Here is a 9,595-nt window from a genome sequence, read left to right on the forward strand (position 1 = left end):
CTCAATTTGCTAAGGGCTCTTAATGGCACACTCCATCAAATGTAGCCTTGAAGTCAAGGGTGCTCACTCTCTGGAACTCAGCTCTTCCGTCCATGATTGAACCAAGGCTGGAATGATGTCAGAGGCTGAGTGGCCCTGGCGGAACCCAACCTGAATGTCAATGAAGATGTTTGTGCTGAGCAAATGCTGCCTGATAACACAGTCAGGGTCACTTCACTGACGATTGAGGGTCTGATCTGATGGGCTTTCCCAGTTCCAGGCATTTTGACTGATGATTGAGTGTAGACTGACAGGGTGATAACTGCGGGCTTTGTATGCACAGGGCAACTGTTCATTTTCCCACATTGTCGGGTAGATGCCAGTGTTGTAGGGGCAGCCTGGCTAGGGGAGCGGCAAGTTCTGGAGCACAGTGTTCAGTGTGTCAGGGCCCATAGCCTTTGCAGGATCCAGGGCCTCCAACTGTCTCTCGATATCCCGTGGAGTGAATCAAATTGGCTCCAGACTGGTATTGGTGATACTGGCTACTTCAGAGGAAAACTAGTGAATTAAACCAATAACATGTTGGCTCTGATCATTCACTTGGCACAGAGGGTGGTGGCAGATTGTTGAAAATATCTCAGCGAGATCTTGATGAACTGGGCCAGTGGGCTGGGGAATGGCAGACGGAGTTTAATGCAGATAACTGAAAGGCGTTGCATCTTAGTAGGCAGAACCGGAGCAGGTCTAACACAGTCAATGGTCCATGGGAAATGTTAAAAACAAAGAGATCTAGGGCTGGAGGTTCATAGCTCCTTGAAAGCAGAGTCACAGGTAGACAGGGAGGTGAAGAAGGCTTTCAGCACGCTTGCTTTCATTGGTCAGAACATTGAGCACAGGAGTTGGGACACCTTGTTAGTCATGTTTGGTGTGCTGTGTACAGTTCTGGCTGCCCTGTACAGAAAGGATATTATTAAACTAGCAGAAAAGATTTATTAGGATGCTGATGAGACTGGAAGGTTTGAGTTATCAGGAGAGGTTGGATAGGCTGGGACATTTTTCTCTGGACTGTTGGCGACTGAGGGGGTGACCTTGTAGAGGTCTGTAAAATCATGAGAGACTTAGATAAGGTATGGTTTGGAGAAGCCAGTGTTGGACTGGGATAGACAAAGTTAAAAATCACACAATACCAGGTTACAGTCCAACAGGTTTATTTGGAGGCAACTAATAATAATAGACCAGTTGGACTGTAATCTGGTGTTGTGTGATGTTTCTTAACTTAGATAAGGTAGATAGCCAACTAGGAGAAAGTGAGGCCTGCAGATGCTGAAGAAGGGCTTATGCCCGAAACGTCGAATTTCCTGTTCCTTGGATTCCTGAAGAAGGGCTTATGCCCGAAACGTCGAATTTCCTGCTCCTTGGATGCTGCCTGACCTGCTGCGCTTTTCCAGCAACACATTTTCAGCTAGATAGCCAACTAGTTTGCCCTGGGGTAGGGGAGTCTAAAATTAGAGGGCATAGGTTTTAAGGAGAGAGGGGGCAGATGCAAAAGGGTCCAGAGGGGCAATTTTTTTCACACAGAGGGTGGTGAGGGTCTGGAATGGGCTGCCAGAGGTAGTGGCGGAGGTGGGTACCGTTTTGGCATTTCAGACACATTTGGACAGGTACGTGGATGGGACAGGTCTGGAGGGGTACGGACCACGCGTGGGCAAATGGGGCAAGTTTAAACTGAGAAAACTAGGCGGCATGGACAGGTTGGGCCGAAGGGCCTGTTCCGTGCTATAAATCTCTATGACTCAATTATCTTTTCAATCCCTTTATCGGTGTAGGAACGGAATATAAGTTGCGCCTGCTTCTCTCTCACACTCTTCACCCTCTCCTACACCAATCCTAAACATGAAGCCATTTAATATAAGGTCTCTACAATGGGCGATGTCAGGGGACTCCTTCAGAAACCCCGTACAATTTGTTGTCCACACTGTTCCCAGCACAGGATTTCATGAACATCTTTGAGTCACCATCATTCACTACAGGTTGGGCTTAGCTCTGATTCATTGGTTACAGAATCACTCTGCCCTGTTGATGCTGGTTGGGATGCAGTATGTCATGTGTTACAGCCTCACCTGGCTGACCCCTTATTTTTATGGATGTCTGTGTTGCCCTCCTGCACTCTCCACTGAACCAGGGTTGATCCCCTGGCTTGATGGTAATGTTCTGAGAAGATTTGTAGCTCAGGTTGAGGTTCTGGATGTAAGGACTGTAACAAACACCACATTGGACAAACTGGCAGAAAACTAGCCACCGGGATACATGAACGTCAACTCGCCGCAAAACGACATGACCTTCTCTCACTAGTATCCTCACATACAGATAAGGAAGGACACCACTCCGACTGGGACAATACATCCATCCTAGGACAAGCCAAACAGAGACGTGCACGAGAATTCCTAGAAGCAACTGGAACTCGATCAGCAAACACATCGAGTTAGACCCCATCTGCCACCCCCTGAGAAAAAGAACAGGAAATGACATCACCACAGGAAATGACATCACCAATCCAAAGAAACCCAAACATATAAATAGAAAGTAAGAATAATCAGCAGTGCTTCACCCACTGAAGATGTTACCTAGTACGGTGATGAAACGTCTGGAAATGAACCTTCCAGCTCAGCGAGCAAACCTACATCCAGGTGAGTGGTTGAGTGGAGGATATGCTGAGACCATGTGGTTACAGATTCTGCTGCTGATGATCGCCCCACAGTGCCTCATGGATGCCAACCTTGAGCTGCTGGATCCTGTTTGAAGTCTGTCCCCTTTAGCACGGTGATAGTGCCACACAACACGGTGGAGGGTATTCTCAATGTGAAGGCGGGACTTTGTCTCCAAAAGGACAGTGCGGTGGTCACTAGCATGGACAGGTGCACCTGCAGCCGGCAGATCGGTGAGGATCTGTGTTTCCCTCTTGTTGGCTCCTTCCCTACCTGCCGCGGACCCAGTCTAACAGCTATCTCCCAACCAGCCCAATCTGGAGTACTGCTGCCCAGCCACTGTGGGCGATGAGATACCACCCCCACCACCCAGGGTCCACTCTACAACTGGCTGCCCTCAGAGAGGTAGGAGGCGTTGGAAGCAAGGTTCAATCTTTTTGCTTTCCGTGTCTATAGTGGGGTGGGGGTGGTGGGTGCAGGAAGGATACCTTCTATGGATATGGCAGTCAATGAGTATGCTTGAATTGAGGTCACTTGTCACTGAGGTAAAGCAGCTACGCAAAGCATGATCCCGCAATAATGAGCTGATGCTGTTGTGATTTGACAATGGGCAGGACGCCAACCTGGGGGAGCACCCACCCCCTACTCCCATGGATGCTCTTAAACACAGGGATCTCTCACCGCCCACTGGTCTAATGTCTCACTAGTAAAAGGCCACCTCCTGGCATTGCAGTGTCCCCTCAGTGCTGCCCTGGAGCGACTGCCAGTGTCGAAGGCTGACAGTGTTATGGGCCGCACCAGATCCCCTCAATATATTTGAAGAAGGTATCCTAGACCCTAACATTTTCATATTTTAAAGGCAGCTGTGCTCCAGATATGTTTTGGTCGGTCAAATGTTTCGATGTTAAGCAAGACACCGTTATTCAAACACTGTTGTTAAAACACAACAGAAGAAAGATGCATTTAGAATGACCTGATTGGAAAACTTAACCGAATAATAGATACAGTAACTATTACTAATTAACTGGTCTAATATAGTAAAATGCCATAAATTGTCAAAAAAAAGGCAAATTCTGGAAAATAGGTTTGTCTCCCAGGTAACCCAGCAGCGGAGAGAAATGCTCAGTTTTTAGTGATACTCGAGAGAGAGGAACAGCAGCTGCTCAAAACTAAACCCAAAATCTCCAAAATATAACCCGACAAAGCCTGGTTCTGTGAGAGCTGGCCACACCCAACCAAGCTGCTTCTATTGTTACACATTGTCAAATAAACCCCACAGCCTCACAAGCTGTTTACTCTAATGGGTTTGGCATACCGCTTGGTCTGCCTTACAAACTTTCTTCAAAAGCAAAAACCTAAAGCCACAGCATCATCACGACAGGAGCCTGGCAACTCAGAGCTGAGAAGGCTTTGAGCCTGGTTGGCGGGCAGAATTTGTTCCTTCCTCCCAGGGCTATGTAGGGGGGGGACCCTTTGGCAGCAGAGGGTGACTGGTTCAATTCCCACTCCCGGTCCAAGCTGGCAGTGCACAGAGGAAGTGCCGCCCCAGTCCAAGGTACTAGCTGTCAGAGGAGATGTTGAGTCACGGGCTCTCTCAAGTTGACGGGATAACTCTGTCACCGCGGTCAGGGTGATGTTTATTCCCCGTCACAAGCGCAAGGTGACTCATGTCTCTGCATGTGATATCATCCTAGGTTTCCCTGCACAGGCTACAAAATGTCTTGGAAGGCGCTATGGGAATGTAAGACTTGAAAGGCAGGTGCCAGTCCCATTGCTTACCTCATTCCGAAATTCCTTAATGATTTCAAATTCCACTGAGGTGAGATTGGGACCCACATCCCCAAAATGTTCCCCCGTCTCTGGATAATGCTGCAAGGCCATTGTCTTCCCCCATCGATCGGGCCTATGGTGGTGTTGGCATGGCGGCTCAGTGGTTAGCACTGCTGCCTCACAGCGCCGGGGGACCCGGGTTCGATTCCAGCCTGGGGCGACTGTCTGTGTGGAGTTTGCACACTCTCCCCCCTATGTCTGTGTGGGTTTCCTCCCACAGTCCAATGTACAGGTTAGGGTGGATTGGCCCCTGCTAAATTGCCCTGTAGTGTCCAGGGATGTGCAGGCTGGGAAATGTGGGGTTAATGGGATGGGGTAGGGGAGCAGGTCTGGGTGAGAGGGTCTGTGTGGACTCAATGGGCCGAAAGGCCTGCTTCCATCTGCAGGGATTCTACGATACTCTCTCAGGTAGCACATTCCAGACCCTAACTACTCGCCGCGTGAGAAGGTTTTATTTCTTACATCTATTTTGAAATAGAGGGTGGAGGCTGGTACAGTTACAGCATTTAAAAGGCATCTGGATGGGCAGATGAACAGGAAGGGTTTGGAGGGATATGGGCCAACTGCTGGCAAATGGGATTAGATTAGGCTAGGATATCTGATCAGCATGGGCTGAAGGGTCTGTTTCAGTGCTGTACATCTCTATGACTCTATCACCTCCTTTACCAAGCTCATACTCTGTGTCCTGTAATTCACAAGTTTCTGCCAGTGGGCTTAGTAATTCCTGATGAAGGGCTTTTGCCCGAAACGTTGATTTTCCTGCTCCTCGGATGCTGCCTGACCTGCTGTGCTTTTCCAGCACCACTCTAATCTTGACTCCAATCTCCAGCGTCTGCAGTGCCCACTTCTGCTTAGTCCTTTCGGACCTACCTGGGGGCGAATCCCTCACAATTCTGATGTCAAATACTCCTGTGAGAGCCCCCTCCAGACCGTTCACCCTCCTGACCTTCCAGCATGGAAACAGGCCCTTCGACCCAACCTGTCCATGCCATCCAGGTTTCCCAAACTCAACGGGACCCGGCCTCTGGCCCGTGGGTCAACCCCGCTGTGTCCGATCTGCTGGACTGTGGTGGTAAAAGGGTAGGCAGCTCACCATCACCCCCTCAAGGGGCAAGTAGGGACGGGCAACCGATGATGGGCTGGCCCACGGCATCAGAATGATGTGCAAGGAACAGAAATCCAACCGGACAGAAGGCGTGTGGGAGAGGACGGGGAGGAATTGCAAAGACAGAGTCAAGGGGTGGAGAGGTGGGAGTGAGAGAGAGCCAGCCCCCTGGATGGATTCTCTCCCAGCCTCCTGCCCCCACCTTGCTGTGAAATCCCAGGCTGTGGGAGACGGAGGAGACAGCAGACTGTGTGTCTCCAGCTACAAACACATTGACAGCTCGCTTTCAAAACAGCTGCTGTAGCCCCTCCGCCCCACGCACTCTCTGTGCCAACAACCCTGCCAAGCACCAGCTGTTGGCAGAGCTCCAGTAGCGAGGGACGGTGGGGATCATGTTACACACACACACACACACACACACACACGCACACAGAGACTCAGACACACATACACACACAGGTAGACAGACATATACACACACACACACACTCACACAAACAGAAACACACACACACATACACATACACACACACATGTACACACACACGTACACACACATGCGCAGACACACACACACTCATTCGTGCTCTCACAAACTCACAGACACAGTCACAAACACACACACAGACACACACACTCACGCACACTCACGCACACAGACTCTCACACATACACTCATTCACTTGACTCTCTCACACACACACATACACACAGTCACAAAGACACACACACTTGCACACACACACTCTCACACACAGACACAGTCACAAAGACACACACAGACACTCATTCACACACTCTCACACACACTTGCACACACAGACACACAAAGACACTCACTCACACACAGTCACAAAGAAACACACACACACATGCTCGCACACACATATCTCTCACATACAGTCATAAAGAAACACACACATGCTCACACACAGACATACACACTCACACACACAGGCACATACATGCACTCACTCACACACACACACACACGTACTCACACTCACACACAGACACACACGCATTCAGTCACTCACATGCACACACACACAAACACAAAGACACACACTTAGACACACACAGACTCACGGGGGTTAGGGGTGGTTGAGGCCTTCGGTGAGGGGGATGGGTGGGTTTGGGCTGGTTGGGAGGGGGGGGTGGGTACAGGAGGCAGGACTGCTGCTGACAGCAGGTGACTCTCCCACCCCCACCCGCCTTCCCCCCAACACCTCCCTGCACACTGACAATGCACTGCCGTGTTGGGGGGAGGAGGTGGTGGTGGGTTTTGTTGTAGGGAAGGGCAGTGGGGGCTTCTCTCTTTAGAATGCTCCATATTCCTCCTTCAGTTGCTGGTGAGCAAACCCAGCTGCACTCTTCTCCATCTCTCCCTCTCTCTCACCCTCTCTCTATCTGTCTCTGTCTGTCTGTCTGTCTGTCTCTCTCTCTCTCTCTCTCGCTCTCTCTGCCTCTCTCACTCCCTCTCTATCTGGGAGTTTAATTTACATAAAAGCGAGGTGCTGCATTTTGGGAAAGCAAATCTTAGCAGGACTTATACACTTAATGGTAAGGTCCTAGGGAGTGTTGCTGAACAAAGAGACCTTGGAGTGCAGGTTCATAGCTCCTTGAAAGTGGAGTCACAGGTAGATAGGATAGTGAAGAAGGCATTTGGTATGCTTTCCTTTATTGGTCAGAGTATTGAGTACAGGAGTTGGGAGGTCATGTTGCAGCTGTACAGAACATTAGTTAGGCCACTGTTGGAATATTGCGTACAATTCCGGTCTCCTTCCTATAGGAAAGATGTTGTGAGGCTTGAAAGGGTTCAGAAAAGATTTACAAGGATGTCGCCAGGGTTGGAAGATCTGAGCTACAGGGAGAGGCTGAACATGCTGGGGCTGGAGCGCTGGAGGCTGGGGGGGGAGGGTGGGGGGTGACCTTACAGAGGTTTACAAAATTATGAGGGTCATGGAAAGGATAAATAGACAAGACCTTTACCCAGGGGTCGGGGAGTCCAGAACTAGAGGGCATAGGTTTAGGGTGAGAGGGGAAAGATATAAAAGGGGCTTAAGGGGCAACTTTTTCACACAGAGGGTGATACGTGTATGGAATGAGCTGCCAGAGGAAGTGTTGGAGGCTGGTACATTTGCAACATTTACAAGTTATCTGGATGGGTATATGAAAAGGAAGGGTTTGGAGGGATATGGGCCAAATGCTGGCAGGTGGGACTAGATTGGGTTGGGATATCTGGTCCGCACGAACGAGTTGGGCCGAAGGGTCTGTTTCCATGCTGTACATCTCTATGAGTCTATCTGACTGAAACATGCAGGATTCTGCGAGGGTAGGTGTTAAGGAGATGTTTCCACTAGTGTGGGGGGTGGGGGTATCTCAAAGTGGGCATGGAGGGGGGAGGAGGTGGTGCAGAGTTTCAGAAGAAGGGGACTTTCATTTCAAAAAGTGAGATGTCAAGGAATCGATTCCCTGAGAAATTAGTGAGTATCTTGAGTTCTTTACCCCAGAGAGTTGTGGAGGCTAGGTCACTGAAAATATTTAAAGAGGAAATAGATAGATTCTTGAAGCAGCAACGAGTTGAGAGCTGTCAGGAACGGGTACGGATGAGAAGTTGGGTCCTGGGGCAAAGGACCCCTGATCTTATTATTCATGATGAAGGCCTTACACCCGAAACGTCGATTCTTGGAGTTGGGAGGTCATGTTGCAGCTGTACAGGACATTGGTTCGGCCACTGTTGGAATATTGTGTGCAATTCTGGTCTCCCTCCACCTGATTTAAACTGATCACACAAAGTGAGAATCTCATCCCAACCAGATGACTTTGAGTAAAATACTAGATCCAAACATCTTTGCAGAAAGTCAAAGTCATATGGCACGGGAACAAACCCTTCGGTCCAATCTGTCTATGCCATCTGTAATCCCAGACTAAACCCGTCCCACTTTCCTGAGCATATCCCATATCCCTTCCTGTTCATGGAGTTACCTAAATGTCTTTTAAACATTGTATCTGCACCCGCATCCATCACTTCCTCAGGATGTTCATTCCACCACACGGACCACCCTCTGGGTGAAAGCATTGACCACTGTGTCCTTTTCAAACCGTCCATCTCTCATGTTAAGGGTGTGCCTCCAGTCGAGGAAACCCCCCTTGAGAACAAAACACTCCATTGTCATTCATCTTATCCATGTCCCTCGCGATTTTATAAACCTCTACGAGGTCACCCCCCACCCCTAGTCTCTTGCACTCCAGGGAAAACAGCCCCAGGCTTTCCAATTAACTTTTTTAAAAATAAGCCGTTTGTTCAGGAGCTACAACAACAACAAGGCACCTTTATGTAACACCCTTGACACTGGGGTACAAGCAAAGCCCAAGGCGCTGCGCAGGAATGCCAATGGGTTATCTCAGGACCCATGAGGACAGAGGAATGAAACAGTGACCCCCAGTTGATTCTGCCCATCGAGCCCGGACTGGAAGAGCTCGCAGTCTTCAAAGGCTGACGGCGGTTCATTATAATGGGGTTGGAAGCGATAGGGACAGATGTTGTTCCACAGTTGACTGCAACTTTCAAACACCCAATTCAGACCAATAAGGATTCATAAGAGTGGACCCCAGGGAATTAAGCACCGAAATGATCAGGAAAGTAACAGCAGGGGGCAGTACTGGAGAGTTCCCGCACAGGGTGGAGGGGCAGAAGGGCCTCCCTTCTGTTCTTGCAGAGTTGCACTGGTCAGGGACGAGGGAGAACGACTGTGCCTGGAGCTGCAGTGAAATGGACTGGGCTTGTCATAATGGAGAAGTGCTGCCATCTGGTGCCCACAGTCATTTATTACATGAGTCCAAGAGGCGAGGCAACTTTAGAATAATCATTGTCCATAATCCCAGCGGGCAAACACCTTTCTGCCCTTATTCTCTACGTCTCCGTCCATCATATTTGTGTAGTAAAACGTCCCAAAACTTGATACAAAACCTT

The sequence above is a fragment of the Hemiscyllium ocellatum genome, chromosome 35, assembly GCF_020745735.1.
Source record: "Hemiscyllium ocellatum isolate sHemOce1 chromosome 35, sHemOce1.pat.X.cur, whole genome shotgun sequence".
Taxonomy (NCBI): Eukaryota; Metazoa; Chordata; class Chondrichthyes; order Orectolobiformes; family Hemiscylliidae; genus Hemiscyllium; species Hemiscyllium ocellatum.